Genomic DNA, 19,059 nt, shown 5'->3' on the forward strand with positions numbered 1-19,059 from the left:
TCATCAGTCTACGTTCAAGAGGCAATAGCAGCAACAGCAATGAATGTCAGATGGTGCTACAGACTGATTTATCTGTGCTGGCAGGAGCACGCACGAACTCGGTATCTTCAAGATCTCTACTCCCCTGTCAAGTTGGATTGAAACCAGACAACGAAACTATTGACTGCTCGAGCACAGGTCTAGAAAAATCATTAGAAAGGGTGGAGCCAGACCACAGCGTGACTGCACAACCTGGCTGCCTTGCCAACAAAGGCATCCCAGAGCCTCCTCATCGCAAATGGGCTGGATTTCACCTTCAAACCCGCCCAGCTGTGTTTAAGAGTAAGCGCATCAAGGCACTCTGCCTCCTCACAAAATGCTGACACCAGTCATAACTCAGACACGATTCTGGAAAGCGCTTGCTGCCCCCTAAGAAATCAAGACGTTTTCCAAGAAGGTTAAGAGTTCAGTATCTGGCTCTACTTTGTAGGGGAGGCTATGCAGTCAAAACCCAGCTCTCTGCTAGCTCAGCAACACGGGGTCGCACAGAGCCTTTGAAAAGCAACTCAGAGCAGCTGGACTGAGATGGCAGAAGACGTTAGACCATGCGAACAGCCAGTGCGCTCCTACAGGCCTTAGAGGGGGCAACTAAAACTCATGCACGGGGCAAGCATAACACATGCGGCCCCGCCGTAACATGTGGGGTGACTCTGAAAACCTCACAAAACAGCGCAGATAAGGAGTTATCAAAGTTGACAAGAGAAGCTAATGATGGTCCGTGGACTAATCTACTGTACATCTTGCCCAAGTGCAAAATCAAAGTTGTATCCATTAAGAGATTGTCCTCCTAAGAGCAGAAGCCCTGACTACCTTTTAACACAGGATCAGAATTGTCTAGTTTGGAAGGGACCTTTAAGATTATTAAGTCCAACCGATAACCTAACACTGCCAAAACCACCACTAAACCACATCCCTCAGCGCTATATCTACATGACCCTTAGATACCTCCAGGGATGGGGACTCCGCCACTGCCCTGGGTAATGCCTTCCAATGCCCGATGACCCTTTCAGTAAAGAAATTCTTCCTAATATCCAATCTAAACTTCCCCTGGGGCAACTTGAAGCCATTTCCTCTTGTTCTATCACCTGTTATTCGACAGAACAGGTTGACTCCCACCTCACTGCAACCTTCTTTCAGGTAGTTGTGGAGAGCGAGAAGGTCTCCCCTCAGCCTCCTTTTCTCCAGGCTGAACACTCCCAGTTCTCTCAGCTGCTCCTCATCAGACATGTGCTCCAGACCCCTCACCAGCTCCGTTGCCCTTCTCTGGATGTGCTCCAGCACCTCAGTGTCTTTCTTGCAGTGAGGGGCCCAAAACTGAACACAGCACTCGAGGTGGCGCCTCACCAGTGCTGAGCACAGGGCGACGATCATTGCCCTGGTCCTGCTGGCCACACTATTCTGATACAGGCCAGGATGCTGTTGGACTTCTTGGCCGCCTGGGCACACTGCTGGCTCACGTTCAGCCAGCTGTCAACCAACACCCCCAGGTCCTTTTCTGCCAGGCAGCTTTCCAGCCACTCCGCCCCAAGCCTGTAGCACCGCATGGGGTTGGTGTGACCCAAGTGCAGGACCCAGCCCTTGGCCTTGTTGAACCTCACACCATTGCCCTCAGCCCATTGGTCCAGCCTGTCCAGATCCCTCTGTAGAGCCCATCCTACCCCCAAGCAGAACAACACTCCCACCCAACTTGGTGTCATCTGCAAACCTACTGAGGGTGTTACTTGACCTCCTCATCCAGGTCATTGATATAGATATTAAAGAGAACTGGTCCCAGTACTGAGCCCTGGGGAACACTGCTTGTGACCGTGGCATCCACCCAGCACAATTACACACCCTGGGATGCCGAGTTTGAGAGCTGGATCAGCATCTTGCAGAGGCCAGCAAAAACTCTAGCATCCAAGTTTCAAGCAACCTCGAGAGATGAGGAGCAGAAACCACCTACTACAGAAACCACGGCAGAGTTGCGTTTGTCCTGCTGCAGACGTTCAGGGTATCACCGCGGCCATGAAAGCTGCTGTACAATCCCCCCCCCCCCCCTATAAATAATGGAGAAGAAACACGCGCTTCTGAGGATTAGCTGACTTTCTCTTAAGATCAAAAAGAGACCAGAGAAACCTCGCCCCAGATGCACCCGTTTCTGATCTCTGCCTGTGGAGGGATCTCAGCTGGCCAGTTCAGGCTGACAGCGAGGACCTGTGAAAGTACATGAGATGAAAGCCCTCTCCAGGTAGGGCAAAGGATTCTGCTGAAGCTCGAGCGTGGGTTAAGCTGCCTATGTTGACTTCACCAGCCTAATTTCTGCGTACAGCACCCGCAGACCTCAGCACAGCAACACCGAGATGACACCCATGTGCCAGTTTAGAGGCGACTTTCAACATGCCATTTCCAAAGCTCACCTGGTAAACTGAGGAGGTCCTGCCCAACCAGCCATCCAGAAACCCCAAATTACATTCTCTAAGCACGCAGCATGACAAAAATTCAGAACCAACTTCAGCAAAGTTGTTTTGTGTTCTTTTTTTTTTTTTAAATAAAGTATAAGGTTTTATTTGGTCCCCCCCCCCCCTCCACCTCCCTGCAAATCATACTGGAAACTCTCCAAGCAGGAACCTTCTCTGTGTCTGTGCATGTAAAACTTCCAAGTACATGCTAATTCAGTTTAATTGTGGATTTACTTCACTGGCCGCATCACTAATGCCAGTGACGGCCAATATTTGCAGCCAAGGGAACGAGGGAAAAGCAAAGCGAGGTTTTCCGCGCTCTCGCCCCTCTCCAACCCTGTCCCTGCGTCCCCAATCCATTCAGAACTTCGCGTGCAGGAACACCGCAAAGATAACCCGCTCTTTATTTGTACAATTTATTAGATAATCTCCTTCTAATCAAGAACTAATTAAAGGAAGTGAATGCTTGGTTGGAAACGGGGATTAAAATGGGGATAATTATCATAAACGCTACATTTGTTGTTCCAGTCTGCTCCGTCCTCCTCCTCCCCTCTCCCTTTCCCCCCAGTTCCTCTCCCAGGCTGCTCCTGATAATGCTCAGACTGTCTCAGAGGGGGTTTGCTTTCACAATCAATTATTTTCTTTTTGTCTCTCTGGCTAATGTTTCATTTGTGTGAGAACATTAGCGAGAACTATTTTCTTTTCCTTGTAAATTCATTTAGACGACAGTGACAGAAGGTGGGGAGGTGGCAGCTGTAGGAAAAAAAAAAAGAAACAGGAACATTAAACCGAAGCTTATAAATTATTTCATCTTCTCCAGACAATCCAGATCTGTCACTGCTCTGTGCGCGAGGGGATTTTTTTTTTTTTTTTTTTTTTTTTTTCTGTCCGAGAGTTCCTCACGGGCACAAGACATTGATGTATGCGGGAGCCTGACGGGAGGGTCTCCGCGCAGCTTTGGCTGCCGCGGCTCGTTCTGCCTGCTCACCTGCCAGAGCCGCTGCCTCCGCTAGCAAGGACCACGGCCACAGAGGTCTCTTCGGACACAGCATCTAGGTCACAGCCAGCAAGGAAAAATTCAGTTTAGTTTGTCCTCTTTGGCTAAAGCACTTTTTTTTTTTTTTTAAGCCTACATGCACGCAGGCAGAGCCTATTGCTTTGTTGCAGTGGTCAGGACACTGACGCTGTTGCAGTGGATCAGGCAGAGATACTGAGAAGCGGGAGGTAGCTCATGTCAAGCCACACTACCTTCAAATAAGGGCTTTTTGGGCCAAGAAAAACTTGCACTCGACTGAAGCGAGGCTCTTTTCCCGCAGTGACATCCTGCAAGCCCAAGGCTGATGAACCAGTGGACGGGAAGGGCGGATGCTGCAGGATGCAAAGCGGCTCCTCTCTCCCTGGATCGGGTGTTAACCACGAGAACACAAATAATTACTCCTGTAAAAGTGCCCTAGCATAAGAAAAGGTGAAAGATGGGGGGGGGGGGGAAATAGCCACGCAGGGAGCAGGCCCCTCGAGAGCTTGCTGCCAGAACAAGAGAGGGATGTCGGCACCGTGGCCGAGAGGCAGCAAAACAGCGGTGGGTTTTCACAAAATGCGTTGGACGGTTTTAACGCCGTGCCTGGATCTTTTTAGGAAGGGGAGTAAACACAGTGATGAAAGCACAGAAGTGAAAGGTACGAAAGGTAGATATCTGTTTTTCTTTTCTTCTACGGTGGGGAAAGGCTTTTCTTGCCTTGCCTGTACCCGTCATGTCACAGTCCCACCTGATGGCACTCAGTCAGTCCCCCAACTTTTAATGTGAGGGACACCTGGGAGGGGAGGGATGAGACAACCCCCAGCTGAGAAAACACACAATGCTTTGAAACACTGCCATTCAGTTTGCTTAAGCAATTTCACTTTTGGTAGTCCTTCCAACAACCCTAGGAAGAAGAGATGCTCAGAGGGGCTAGGTGTGCACCAGGAAGGGCACGGAGAGCTTTCCTCGCTCCACGTCAGCATCTGCTGCCACACCACCGCCGCCATCAGTGATTGTACCTGTTAAGTAGGGACAGCAAGGCAGTCCCAGGACAAAGAGCACTGATTTTGATGCTGATTCACTCCATCACTTCAAGTCAGAGGTACATTCCCAAACCCAGGCTCAGCTTTGGCACAAGTCACACCAGACCAAGCACAGATTTTTATTTATTTTTTTTTTCCCCACCACAGATCAGGGATCTTCTGATTTATATTCATCCAGGAGAGAAGCACCGCGTACAAATGCGCAAGGCGTTAGCATATTGTTATTTCTGAAAAATTTGAACTATTATATTTCAAAGAGACATGTAACACGTAAGCGTCTGGGCTCATATATCTTTCTCATCATCCCTCCTGCCTTGAAGTAAGGTCTTGCTCTCTAAGAATCTAGACAAGAATAACGCTCAAACAAAATGAAAAGCAACCTGGCCGGTGATATATATAAAAGATGACATCTCCAGAAATCCCAAACTTCAAAGGGGCAGCTTTCAGCTCATGACTACCCACTTCCTCCAGCCCTCAAGGCTAGTGTCATAATTTTAAAGCCACGGGAATCATTTGATCTCTCCAAATGGCAGCTCAGTGGTTTAGCCCGCTTCTGGATGTCAAAAAAGTATGCACCGCCACCAGCAATGTTCTGCAGGGGTTAGCCTTTGAAAGGACAGATTGAGGTGAAACAATCAAAAGATTCAGTGGCGGGGGGGTGGGGGGGAAAGGATATTTAAAAGGACAATTGCATGCTGAGGGACTTTGCGGTCCAGCTTACGCGATGCTGGAGCGCGGGGTTGACGGCACAGCGGCATGTCAGAGGTGTGACAGTCACGCCAGCCTCCGAGGACTCCTCCCAGCCTCGTACAAACAGCCTGCGGCTCACGCGAGGGGCACGTGGAGCCTGTTCCCAGCATTGGGGAGAGCACACAAGAGCAGAGGTCTTCTCCGCGTCATCCCGGCAGTGTGGGGAAGCCATCCTCATCCTCAACCTCCAGAGCATGCCGCAAGTACCAGCCCTCCCCCAGGACACGCGGGGAGTGGGTGAAGAGGAGGGGACAGGAGAGGCTGCCAAGATAAGGAATCGGATGCCTGCTGGTGCGAAGTCTTAATTAGATGCTTTTCGTCAACTAAATGTTTATATGGAGTTAATGTATTTACTTTGATGTATACACACTGTAAAAAAAAAAAAAAAAAAAAAAAGAGCACCCTTCCTATGCTCCAGCAATTAAAGAAGCGTATTGCAAACAAACAGACCCACACAGGCTCAAACACAGCGACGACAACGAGCCAGCCCACAAACCTGCCCCTCTCCCCCTCCCCGCGTCCAGAGGTGACCCACAGAGCATCCCTTAGAGATGGGACGGCAAAGCACATCATAGAACAGTTTAAGTTGGAAGGGACCTTGAAGATCATCGAGTTCCAACCCTCCTGCCCTGGGCAGGGACACCTCCCACCAGCCCAGGTTGCTCCAAGCCCCGTCCAACCTGGCCTTGAAATGCTCATGTGCGGCGGGTTTCCCAGGGCAATGCAATTCCCAAGGTCCCTTACTCCAAGTGGGCTCAACGGGTGAGAAATATCACCCGATCCAGCCCGGACACCACTAAACCGAGCGCAATTTTCATATCGCAAAACAGGAAAAATACCTCTTTCTAAGCGGGCCACTGATTTGTGCATCAGCAGCAGTTTCTGAACAGATTGGAGATGCTGCATTGCCGCAGTTTAATAGAGTGAGTATTTATTCCTGTGTGGGAGAAACACTCCATTATCTGGTTTATTAATTGTTAGTTAAGTAATGGGAAGGTGCCCAGAGCAGGAGATGAGCCCTCATCACTTGTTATTAGCTTAGAAACCAGCAGAAATAAAATAACTGAAGATAAATTATCACAAGTGCTGCCCCAAGTACCGCAATCTGACAGATCTGCTCAGAGGGCAATTCACAGAGGGCTCTTGGGGGGGGGGGGGGGGGGGGGAGGAGGGACACGCAGAGAAGAGATAGCAATAGCCAAGTCCAATTTTTTTTTATGAAAAGATTTCATCATCTTTGATTTCAAACACCACTTTTCATGGCTGGGATCACATGGATGTTCATGGCTGAGAGGGTATCCCTGCTCCTGCAGGAAAACTCAATTTATTAGTCTATCACCGGGAAAGCAAGACAGGCTTTGCATCAGTAGCACAATACCGCACAAAAAAAAAGGAGAAGAAAAAAAAAAAAAAAAAAAAGAGTAGTTTGGTTTGGGTTTTTTTTTTTTTTTTTTTAAAAAGAAGCAATGTGCAGCTGCATACAGTCTGGCCTGCTCACCGCAGGGCTGCGACAGCCTCGAAAATACAGGCAACCCCGTTATCAACAGAAGAATCCGGAGCAGGGATGGGAGTTTCTACAAAATTAGTTTAACAAGGACCTCGAGCAGCAGTTGAGAAACCAACGACGAAAAGATACAGGAGTCTGCCTCGAAATCCCAGAGAGATAGAAACACCCAAGTTTCTCAAACATTGTAATAGCTACCAGAGCTAAACCAGTAAAATCCAGCTAACTGCTCAGCATCCGTATGCAGTTGGCCAAAAATCCACCTCCCAGCGGTGGCCACGTATGCTCAGCTTACTGGTTGCCGCTGCCTCGGCAAGGTTTCGAGCAGCTTGCCCCTCCAGGCAGAGCGCTCCCATGCACCACCACTACAGAGAGGAATAGGGACCGCGACCACCCACGCGGAGAGGAAGGTCTGGGATCTGGAAGTGAGAGCAGGGCGCCCACGGGGACCTGGACCAGCAGAAGTCACCGCGCATTATCAGACAGGCTCGCAATTCGAGAGGAAAGCAGAATATCACGATACACAGCACGCCGGGTCTGCCAGCCAGCTATAGCACGCCATTACACTACAGAAATTTAACTAAAACTCACGCATTTGGGGCTATAGATCAGAAGAAGCAAAGTTAAGAAAAACCAAACCCAGATAGTTCCTCCTGTCCTTACAGCCATTTGCCTACAAGACCGATCCAAGTAGAACTTTTTGCAGCGCTTCTAGCATTCTTACCTGCAGTTGTGTAATGAAAAGTAGGTCTAAGGGAGAAGGATAGACCCGGAGGCTGAGCCAACGCCAGCAGCACGCTAATATTAGCTAGAAACCAGCTACAGCCAAAGCTTTGGTCTAACCTTGCAAGCTGGAGCCGAACCTAAATGAGGATCATCACCGGGTCTAGGAGAACGCAGAAGCACCCGAGGCCATTCTTCACCCACGCAACCACGCTCTGCTTCCCAGGGAGGCAGCCCCTATCAGCAATATATATATTTCTGGATCCTCCAGGATAGAATATCCAGTCCCAAATTACTCCTTCCCCAGTAGCTTACAGCAGTTTAAAAAAAAAAAAAGCAAAAAAAAAAAAAGCAGTTTTTATTCACTTGGTGACCAAATACCATAGTTTGTAAGACAGTGAGCAACCTCTTAAGAATTAATTGTTCTTATTTTAGTCACTGCAGTATACGCAGAGTCTGCCCTCCTGGCTGTCCCCACCGCAGACACAGCAGGAGAGCTGCAGCACCCTGAAGTCCCCCTCACAGCCCAGAAGAAGCCCCACTCGTGTTGCAAAAATCCTTTTTAAAAGAAGTTTTACGAGAGCTGTGCCGCTTTCAGAGTCTTAGCTCTTCAGGTAAGCATCTCTTACTCCCCATTTCATTTAATCTCTTCTAGAAATCCAGTGATAAACACCGTTTCATCTGCATCCCGCAACGGAGCACCCTGGATCCAAGCTCATTCCCAAAAGTATTTGTTTGCGAGAGAAAAAGACAGCCTGCTCCTAGCCCTGGAGGACTCCAAAAACACTGCATCTAGCTCAGTCTCTTTACTCGCCTGTGCATCTCAAGTTAGAACAGAACAACTCTTTAACAGAGAAGCAGCCCTCTAAGAAACTCATTAGCTCAAACCTTGTTCCCGCATCTGCCACCTCCAAATATTTCCTACCTGCTATTCCCAGTTTTCGAATTTCCACCAACTTCAGCTTCCAGAATAAAGCAGAAAACTTCACAAGTGCCTCGCTCCTGCTTTTGTAAGTTCTCACGGCTATGAAACTGCTCACAGGTGGGCTAACTAAGGCAGCCCAATTAGACCTCCCTAACAAGATCCTTTCCTTTAAGTGGATCCAGGTGTACCTTTCCATTTCTTAAGGTGCTTCCTCTGCTGCGTCTTCCTAGAGAGGGTACTCTACTGCTAAATTGCTTATCAATTGAAGAACGCTTTGCAAATGCTGTATTTTCATGCACCTATCTTGTAACTTTGAGGATATACAACGGATTTTAAATTGCCCGTGTTTAAAAAGGCGCTCTCTGTTCATTGGTACTACCTAATATCTCAGAGGTAGATGAGCTTTGGGCGAGATGAAAGGAGACAGACGTGCTGGAGAAAAGCTCTTCCTCATACTACCTCTACGTGTTGATAATCTGTGTTATTAATTCAACACAGGACTCTTTCTCATGGATAAATCGTAAGGTTTATATATGAAAATATAGCACCTGCTATCAATATAAGCTTTTTTTTTTTTTCCATCTACGGGCTGCTGATGGATGCTCTGTGCCCTCTTCTCTTCTGAGACGGGAACAAGGCTCCCTAGCCGCACAGTCACGCCTTGCCTGTGGAAGATCATCCTGTCTCTCTGACTTTTCCCTTCCTAGCCTGGCTCGCTCAGCCTCCGAACTTTGACTATTTGTGCTTAATAAAATTTTTCATCGTTCACGGGCGTTTAGCACTGTTTCTGCAGGCGTAGTTGCGTCCCTCTGTAACTCCATCCCTCTGCAAGTCTCCTCTCTGGAGGGTGAACAGCTGCACTGCTGTGAGTTTATATTAAAACTTTTGCAAGGATTTAGCTTAATTGGCTGACAGGTAGAGCTAGAGAGTGCTGAAGATACCGGGAGGACACTAGCGTTGGAGGTCGAGTGAGGTGCATGCCGGGCAACAAGATGGAGCTGGTCCCAGCTTTTCCCCTTGCTGATGCTAACGCTGTTCCAGAGGCGATTTTGGCTTGGAGAAAGCTCTCACGTACACTGTGATTTTGTGAGAGGCAGGGACCAGAAAGGTAGGCAGGATGAAAATCAATCAAGATTTGTCAAATACACTGAAGAACTCATTTTTATGAGATAAGTGCCTTCAGAGGAAGCGTTGGTAGACACCTACCACATGTTCAGCCTGCTTAGTGGCAAAGTATGCAACATTAATCACTGTCACTTGAAGGGGCCGGTTTCCAGCTGAACCATCTTCCAAGTTTCTTCCTCCTTCAGCCATCCTCTCCCCTTTCCCCTCCCTCTTCACTCCCAGGAAGATGAGTTGCACTCACAGCCCCGTGAACCCGCAAATCAGGCTGACGCTTTTGGCAGCTGCCGTACCAACCCATCGTTTATTTGGTGCTGAGCCGCCCTCCGCGCTTCAGCCAGTTACACCGAACGGACTCTCATTTCGTGCAAGATAATTAGTGGTGTGGGCCAAAATGGCGTTAGAGATGCCTACAGCCTCGTAGCAGATGAAGTTCACGTGCTGCTGCCGCCCCACTGCAGCGGGACCTTGCCCTTAGAAGCAGCCAGGAAAATATAAAGTGACTGTCTTGCCAAAAACCCTCTTCTCAGAGCCGTTATCAGCAGCGAGTGAAGATGGTTTGATTGACCGGGCTGATTGCTGATCACTCAGGAGCCTGAGCTCTGCTGAAAGAACGGCTTGGGAGCAGGAGAAGATCACGGGAATCCCACAGCAGCACTGGAACAGAAGAGTCTGGAAGGACCCCGAGTTGTTTAAGTTATAGAAGGGGAAAAAGTGATGGGCTTCCAGGACATTACCTCCAGTCTCCTCCACCCGCTCCCCATAACATTTCTTACTACAGCGCATCATTTGCTGCTGTGAGGCTTTGTTGTGTCTTACGCTTCACCCATCCTGAAGATGAGTGAGGGGACAGCCCCGTCCTGAGAGGTATTCACAACAGACTCTTCTTTTCCCATGCATCAGCCCATTTTCAGGACAAGACATTTTATTGTTTTACTGGGGATCTTGTTCCCACATTTTAATAGCCTGAATTACGGGTCTTGGTTCTTAGTTTCAAGGTTATACCCCCAGGTAGTCACAGTGGATAACATCTCCTACGCTAAATATTGCACCTGGGGAGTGGGAGAAGACTGGTTTGTGGTATGAAGACCCCCGTGGGCTGCACTGTTAAAGCTAGGAGAGAAAGGAACGCCTAGGAAGTCACAAAAAGACCCCATTTTTGGGTCTTAAGCTGGTTACCATCTTTAGGGATTAGCTTCAGCTAGGGAGCAAATTGCCCTAAGCCCTCCTGCCACGGGGCTCTGCTCCACACCACTGCAGCTGTCACCAGGGACGCAGCACGGCATTAGAGAGATGAAGCTCTATCGGGATCTGTTCCTCGCGGCAATGATGACACCCGTTGCAGGAGGAGACGAGCGGCATTTCCAAAGCCTCGTGGCCAGGCGAGATTATATCCCTGCAGCAGGGCTTGATTTAACAGAACAGCACAGAGAGGCAGGCAACAAGGACCATAAAACCGACTTCCACTCCCGCAGTCGCCGGCACAAAAGTTGTTGAGTCAAGAGGTGCGGTTGTCTGCTCTTGCTGACCCAGGCTCTATTTGCCGGCACAGCACTTCCCAGGCAGAGCTTGCTGCGGGTTTATTTTCTGCTTTCCCTCTCACCTCTTCATGCATCTTCTCTGCCTCTTGAGAGCTTTCAGCGAGAAGGCTGGAAGAGCACCAGCACCGTGCTCGCTAGGCAGCCCTTCCCCACACCCCCTCTCCTCCAGGTCACCAATAATAGTGGAAACACCCCCGCCGTCCTCCTCCACGGGTGCACGCAGCAGTGGTGGGGTGGCCATGCTCACTGACACCACGGCAATAACCCGACCACCACCTTCAACCCTGGAGCTGCTGGATTAAGGATACGCTGCCCAGCCCGGAGGCAGCTCATCATTCAGCGTGGCTCAAACACAAAATCTCCTAGGGCATTAAAACTTCAAGCCTTGATGATAGCAAGCAGCTGAGGGCAGCAACCTGGCTGAAGGTAGGAGAGGACGACTTGTCTGCGACCTTACCCCTTCCCTTGTAGGCTTGGTCACACCACAGCAGGAACGTGCACGTGGGAAGAGCACCTCTGTCTGCAAAAGTCTGCCTGCAGCCTACGAACAGTGGCAGGGTAGTACTGCGATGTGTTTTCCCCATGCTGCCACAAGCATGGTCAACAGGTTGAAGGAGGTCATCCTCCCCCTCTACTCTGCCTTGGTGAGGCCGCACCTGGAGTACTGTGTCCAGTTCTGGGCTCCCCAGTTCAAGAAGGACAGGGAACTGCTGGAGAGGGTCCAGCGAAGGGCTACAAAGATGATGGAGGGGACTGGAGCATCTTTCTTACGAGGAAAGGCTGAGGGACTTGGGGCTTTTTAGGCTGGAGAAAAGAAGACTGAGGGGGGATCTTATCAATCCTTACAAATACTTAAAGGGAGGGTGCCAGGAGGACGGGAACAGTCTTTTTTCAGTGGTGCCCAGTGACAGGACAAGAGGTAACAGGCACAAACTTGAACACAAGATGTTTCACCTAAACACGAGGAGGAACTTCTTTCCTTTGAGGGTGGCAGAGCACTGGCACAGGCTGCCCAGAGAGGTGGGGGAGTCTCCCACTCTGGAGACATTCCGAACCTGCCTGAACACCGTCCTGTGCAACTGCTGTAGGTCATCCTGCTCTGGCAGGGGGTTGGACTAGATGATCTCCAGAGGTCCCTTCCAGCCCTGACCATTCTGAGATTCTGTAATTTTGGGAATACCTTTTCTTTTGGGCAAGCCTAGCATCGTGATTGACTTCCTTGTGTGTCATTGACATCAGCAACGAGCCCTGCATCCAACACAAGGGGCAGTTGCCGACGCTGGAGGTCTATGATGATATCTTGAGACCAACCCCTGTCGCAGGTGGTAGCACGGGCTGTATTTTGGAAGAGAGGATCCCTGATGGATCTTGAGGGTCCGAGGAGTCTCTGGATCTTTGCTAGAGGAAGGGTGGGATTCAACTTCCAAACCTCTCTGCTCCCTTCCCTGCAACAGGGACTGCTGGTGGCACACACCACAAATGCGAGGAAAAAACAGAGCAAGATCCTCTAGACCAGGCAAAGGAACACAACGGAGTCGAAGAGAAACATGGCCAAGCAAACACCCTGCTCTGTCCCCACCTCACCTACCTGGGACCGTTTCAGGGTTGTTTTATAAGGTAATCTGTAGAATCTCAAGAATATGAGCTTTTGGGGTTATAAAAGGGCCCGTGTTCCCATGCCAGGGGTGGCACCAAATCCAGCTCTCCAGAAACCGCACAGCAGCGAAATAACATAACTCATGAGTGCTGTGTGTTTTGGAGTTACTTATCGCATGCCATAGCAGTTTGGGGACAAGACAGACTTGGACCGGCATGTGTCATCCCAGAAGGGCTGTTGTGAGCCATTCACTCGTAGCTCAGAAGCGAGGGCAATTCAAAATTAATTCAAAAGGTTGTAGCAGTGAGGGCAATCAAGGACCTAGACCCTAATTTTACAGAGCTGCAGTCAGCACGCACACAAAAAAAGATCAGAGCATACCTCCGTGCAAGTTTTGGGCAGCAGGAAGAAACATAGCCAAGGTATTCTGTGGCTACTGAGCAAGGAAGGAAGGAAAGGGGAGGAAAATGAATAAAAAATCAGGCTGCCGATGCCTCAGACTGCTCTCCTCTCATCCTAAAAAGGGACAAGGATTCTGAAAATTGGGTGGAGATAATCAGCAGTAAACATCTGAAAGCCAAGCTTTTTAACTTGGGTTTATCTTTCCTTCTCAATTTCTACATCAGAGAAAGCAAAAAGCTTTTGAATGCTATATATTCTAACATTTTTTTTACACTTTTTTTTTTTCCTTTTGCTTGGCAATGAATAAAGTCCCGACTCCTACATCAAACCCTCCAGCACCCAGTCAGTAAACTCACTGCCAAGGTTATCTCGTGACTTATGGGCTATGGGAGAAACGGATTGTTGTATGGGAGAACTCACAAAAAAAAAAAAACCCAAACTTTTTACTCATGGGTACAGGAGCTTCAAGGGATGGACTAGAGGGTGTGGTATCTTGTGGCATTCTCTGGCTCCAAAAAAAGCACAAGCCAGGATGAGCTGAAGTCTTCTTGTCATGCATAGGCACATGAGCACTTTGGAAAGGGTAGTAAAAGGGATTTTGATGAGAAGCTCAACATGACCTGGCAACACGCCATCACAGCCAAGGCGGCCAACCGCATCCTGGGCTGCATCAGAAGAAGCGTGGCCGGCAGGTCAAGGGAGGGGATTCTGCCCCTCCACTCTGCTCTGGTGAGGCCCCCCTGCAGTACTGCGTCCAGCTCTGGAGCCCCCAACATCAGAAGGACATGGACCCGTTGGAATGGGGCCAGAAGAGGGCCGTGAAGATGCTCCGAGGGCTGGAGCACCTCTGCTATGAGGACAGGCTGAGAGAGTTGGGGTTGTTCAGCCTGGAGAAGAGAAGGCTCCAGGGAGACCTTACAGCCCTTTCCAGTACCTAAAGAGGCTACAGGAGAGCTGAGGAAGGACTTTTTACAAGGGCATGTAGTGATAGGACGAGGGGGAATGGCTTCAAACTGGAAGAAGGGAGATTTAGATGAGATATCAGGAAGAAATTCTTCACTGTGAGGGTGGTGAGCCCCTGGCGCAGGTTGCCCCGAGAAGCTGTGGCTGCCCCATCCCTGGAGGTGTTCAAGGCCAGGCTGGACGGGGCTTGGAGCAACCTGGGCTGGGGGGAGGTGTCCCTGCACCCATGGCAGGGGGGTTGGAACGAGACTATCTTCAAAGTCCCTTCCAACCTAAACCATTCTATGATATTGTGACCGGCTCCCAGCTCCGGGTTACCTGCCTGCCATCAGAAGTTGGTGACCCCCAACCAGACCTGGCAAAAGGGAGGGTAAGTATAGTCCACAACCTGCTCCAGCGCAAAGTCAAACCAAATTGTTAAATCTCAGCTGCTTCTCCCCAGTTTTTCTGCTCTGATGCCAGAGATTTTTAGCCAGAACAAAGGGGGAGCGGAGAAAAAAAAACAACATAAAGACTTCAGCTACAAGTATTTATTTGCAGGTGCTAAATGATTTCTTGATTAATTCTGCAACCTGCTGCTTACTTGCCTCTAGCCCTCAGTGCTCTGTGTTTCACAGAGAAAGTATTTTAGCTCAACAAAGCGAACTTTCAGGCTGAAATTTGCCTGATGTGGGCAGCAGGGCAGTAATTGGTTTGAAAAACAAAACATTGAAAAAGAACATGAAACTAATCCGAAACCCTTTTAGCTAGATAAAGGCTTTGGTTTACTGTCGGCACATGTCTAAACTTCTCCAGACCTAATAAAGAAGCATTATCGCTACAACAGATGTTAAATGCGAGAATTACTTTAAAAGAGCGAGGGGGGGGGGGGCGGGGAGAAGAAAGAAAGAACCTATATATAAATATAGATACAGCTAGATAGGTACCACAGTAGGCTCTCAAAACGCAGGTTTTCACATCCCTCTATTTTACGGCGGGATATTATCAAAATCAACATGACGACGTATCATTACAGGAAAGGAAGGGCTATCGCACCCTTATGCTGGCAGCCGAAACAGAATCCTTCAGCAGATTGCCTTCCCAGGTCATCGGCGTTGCCGTTTACCCCGAGGAGCGCACGGAGAAACACGTGGCGGACCCAACATTTTTGGATAACACAAAGAGTGTGAACCAAGAGATCAGACTCCTGCCTGCCAGGGAAAGGCTCAGGCAGCTGGTTACAGAAAGAGGACGATATAGCAAAATTCCAGGTGTTTCAAGGAGAATTTGAGCAGCACTTTTTAGTTTATTCATGATTTACTGCGTGTATGGAGTTCCCCTTCTCAGTCTGGGACAAGTCTTACTCCGAAAGACTCCTGAGCAATGTATTACCTCTTCCCGTCTAAACGCAGCCGTAAAAACGAGATAATCAGACCTGTGATAATTAGCGCCCTCCTAAGGCAGCTGCCCCATCCCAACCCTGTTAGGGAGCCCACAGTGTGCCAAAACCCCATGACTTGACCAAGACCTGCTGGGAAGCCGGCAGCCAAACTTCTCAGACAAGGAATACGAGTAACTTAAATAGAGAAAAGAGCCTTTAATTCTTTGCAGCGCCCTGACGCTGGTCCGTACCATGGGAAACGCATCAAAGATGGGCCTGTGCATCAGGACCTGAGGAATCCCCTTTTTTTGGGGGTGGGGGGGTCTGGCATCAGGGATGCCAGAGCCCTTCGAGGCACAAGAACTTGCAGGTAGCAATAAGGGTGCATTTGCTGGCATGGAGGGGGCAGGGGGAGTCCTCCGGCAACGTAAGTCAGTTCAGACAGCGCTGGCTTACAAGTCCCTTCCTTTAAATTGATTAATAATGACACATTTAAATGGATAACATAAATTAATTTCTGAATTGCACCATTAGTAAGTAATTAATTTCTTTGCTCTGTGAAACTAAGATATCACTGTTATCTAAATCTATAAAGAGAAGAAATGCTGAACGAGGACTCCATTAATGTAAAAATTGATTTTTCCATTTACCCTCTTCTGAGGGTTTTTTTTTTTTCCTCCCCGTCTCTCCAATGCATTTATTTTTCAAGTGGCTGGGGGTGGGGAGAGTAACCTAATTTATACTTCCAGTGGTAATCAAAAGATCATGCATGCTCATTTCAACCAAATGATGTCATTATGAAGGCTGTTAAAGCCAGGGTTGCCTTGGAAACGCAAAATACTGATAGTTGAGGTTGGACATCTGAGTTCTCTGTAGGCACAGTAATGAGGAAACGGTGTGGCCCGGCCAGACCTGGCCTGACTGGTCACGCTGGGAAGATCACCCCAAGTTACTCAGATGGTCTCTTTAGCACTTATCAGGCCACCATTTTTCCTATTCCTCCCACCACCTGCCATAATCTATTACTTTTATGGAGCCAGGAGCGGAGAACTCGCTCAGTTAAAGGGTGAGCAGAAATGACAAGGCGTGGGGTAGGACCTGCTCATCCCATTGGGAAGGACACACCAGCTAAAGGCTGCATGCCGCTTATCACCAGCTGGCTCACTTCTGTGTTTCAACCCCCAAAAAACCCATATCTGGTGCCTCTGCCACCCTCTCGGTGCAGCCCAGGGTGGAGGTTTACTGGGAACTCAGCGTGCCTCTGCTGACCAGAGGCAGGAACCAGGTGTGGCCAAGGTGTTAAGTCCTCCTTTCCAAATCAAGGGACTCGGTAAACCGTGTAGGACACGTTCAGCCAGGAGATCACGCACTCGGCATCTTCCTGCCTGCTCGGGAGGAGAGCTTTAATTTGGGTGCCCCGGAGCAAGGGGTTTCTTTGCAAAGATCAGCAACCTCACTCTGGCTGGACAAAACAAGATGCGTCTGCCCCCTCTTACAGTCCTGGATCCGTCAAGTGAGGATACTTTGACTAAGAGTTATTTTAAAAACATGCCCAGAAACAGAACTGATTTTCTACCTGCTACTTAAAGAAAAAATTAATTTTTTCCATGCAGTGAATACTTCCATGGCTGTTCTGCCGAGATGGCTTTAGGCAGCTGTCCCCACTGGTGTCATTTGCATGGGGCGGACAATGAGAAACAGCTGACAGCAGTTAGGCTTTGAGCAGCCCAGGACTTTGGTCCACCACCACCAAAGGATGTAGACTGATGTTATGGTTTTGGGACTACTCCCTGGGTCTCTTCAGCCAGTTCTGCTCTTCCCAGTTCAACGTACTGGGAGAGAAAGCTTAGGACTAAACTGGAAATGCATTAGTACCGCTGATGCAATGAGCCACATCTGCCTCGCTCTGCCGAGAAAGCCCCGTTCCTCCCACTGGGGTCTTTCAGCCGTGCCGAGCCACGAGTTTCACAGTTCCTTTTCAGCTCTTTTTTTACCTACCCTGTCCCAAGAACAATGCGATGTCATCTCCGATCACATCACGCCGAGCTGAAAGCCAACTTTACGGTACGCCTCGGAGAGAAGGGGGCACAGCCCGAACCGCGTCTTCAAACGTAGGCACCGTATCCGCCGCTCTAAGGAAGAGAGCAGAGCGAGTTGAATTATTTACAGCGAGTATTTTGGCTGCATCTTTTTATTTCCCCTCCTCTTGTTAAAGAGCACAAAATAAAACACGCATACAAACAAGTCAGCGGGGTGAAACATTTACTATCTGTGCAAGGAGTGTTAAATGAACACATTTCAGCTTCTCAATTAATATCCGGATGTCCCCTTGTCACTCCCAGGTTTTTTTCACTTTGGTGAGTAGGTAATGACATTAATACCACCACCTGATCTTCTCTCTCTTCCCTTATTGAGTCACCTTCCCCTTACACGAAGGAGTTTCTTTTAAGGTTCATCAACTGAAAGCGTTTGAACGCACCGAGAAAAATAATAAAAAGAACATTTCGTAACATCGGCAGGAGCATTTCAGGCATGAGCACTTTGAATATTTATTCGCCCTTTGTGTGAGCAATCTCAGCGAGAAAAAGCCGACGTGAATAAAAGGAATTGCAAATACCAGCGAAGTGGCTCGGTAGTTTTCATTCACGAGAATATTTGCGCAGGCTCCTGGGAGAATTATCAGGCAAGGTAATACAAAATCCCTTGTAGCGTCAAAGCTTTGGACACTCCGTAATCCTCCTTGTCCAATGAAAAACCTCTTTTCCCCGAGAGCTGAGGGCCTAAGCTGTTGTTGGTTTTTTTCTCCTGGCTTGGGAAGCTCAGAGAAGGATTGGAAAAGCTTGGAGAATTGTTATCTTTGCTCTGTTGTGGTTTCACAGTGCCTCGTATTTCCTCTGCTTCTCCTCTCCCAGCCACTATCCCTCCCTTGAGCCGAAATGGAGAGAACGAGCTAAGGAGCCATAAAAAAAAAGTAAAGGGGGGGGGGGGGGGGGGGGGGGATAAAAGAAAGAGGTGGCCAAGCAGCCAACAGTATGGGAGCTGCGGGAAGGTAGGGGACTTGTCGGGAAAAGCCCATCAAGGAGAAAGTCACAGCAGAACTTTGTAGCACCAGTCTGGAATAGACAAGATCCCATCTGGGATCAAAACGAGAACAAATTGCTAAGGAGTAGAGCCAAAATGTCTTTCTCCAGGAAGGAGAAAGCAGGATAGCAGTATCCACTGAGTTTTTGGGGCTCAGCAATAAAAGCACCGGGGTCAATTTACTCATAATTAGCCTTTATGGGCAAAGAAGTCCTACGGAATTTCATTCTTGCCATAGAATTTTATAGGGTAGCTCAGAAACTTATAGAAAGGATATTGTTTTCCATTACCTTGCCCAGGTTTTTAGAGCATTTCTCTAGAATCCTGTTGGTTTCAGCCCTGTTAAATTCAATAACTTCCCTAAGGGAGTGCTTTAAGTGTCAGGCTTGATTCAGTTATATAAAGGGATAAGGGAATAATCGTTAGACAGTGCACGGGGATGGGAGAAGTGGTTTTGTGTGGCACCAGTCTTATTTAAGAACAGTCTGAATTTATAGATGAGGCTGATGAGAAAGTTGGAAGCAACTAACATAAGCGTAAAAGACAAAAGCCA

The sequence above is a fragment of the Vanellus vanellus genome, assembly GCF_965231255.1.
Source record: "Vanellus vanellus genome assembly, chromosome: 7".
Classification (NCBI taxonomy): domain Eukaryota; kingdom Metazoa; phylum Chordata; class Aves; order Charadriiformes; family Charadriidae; genus Vanellus; species Vanellus vanellus.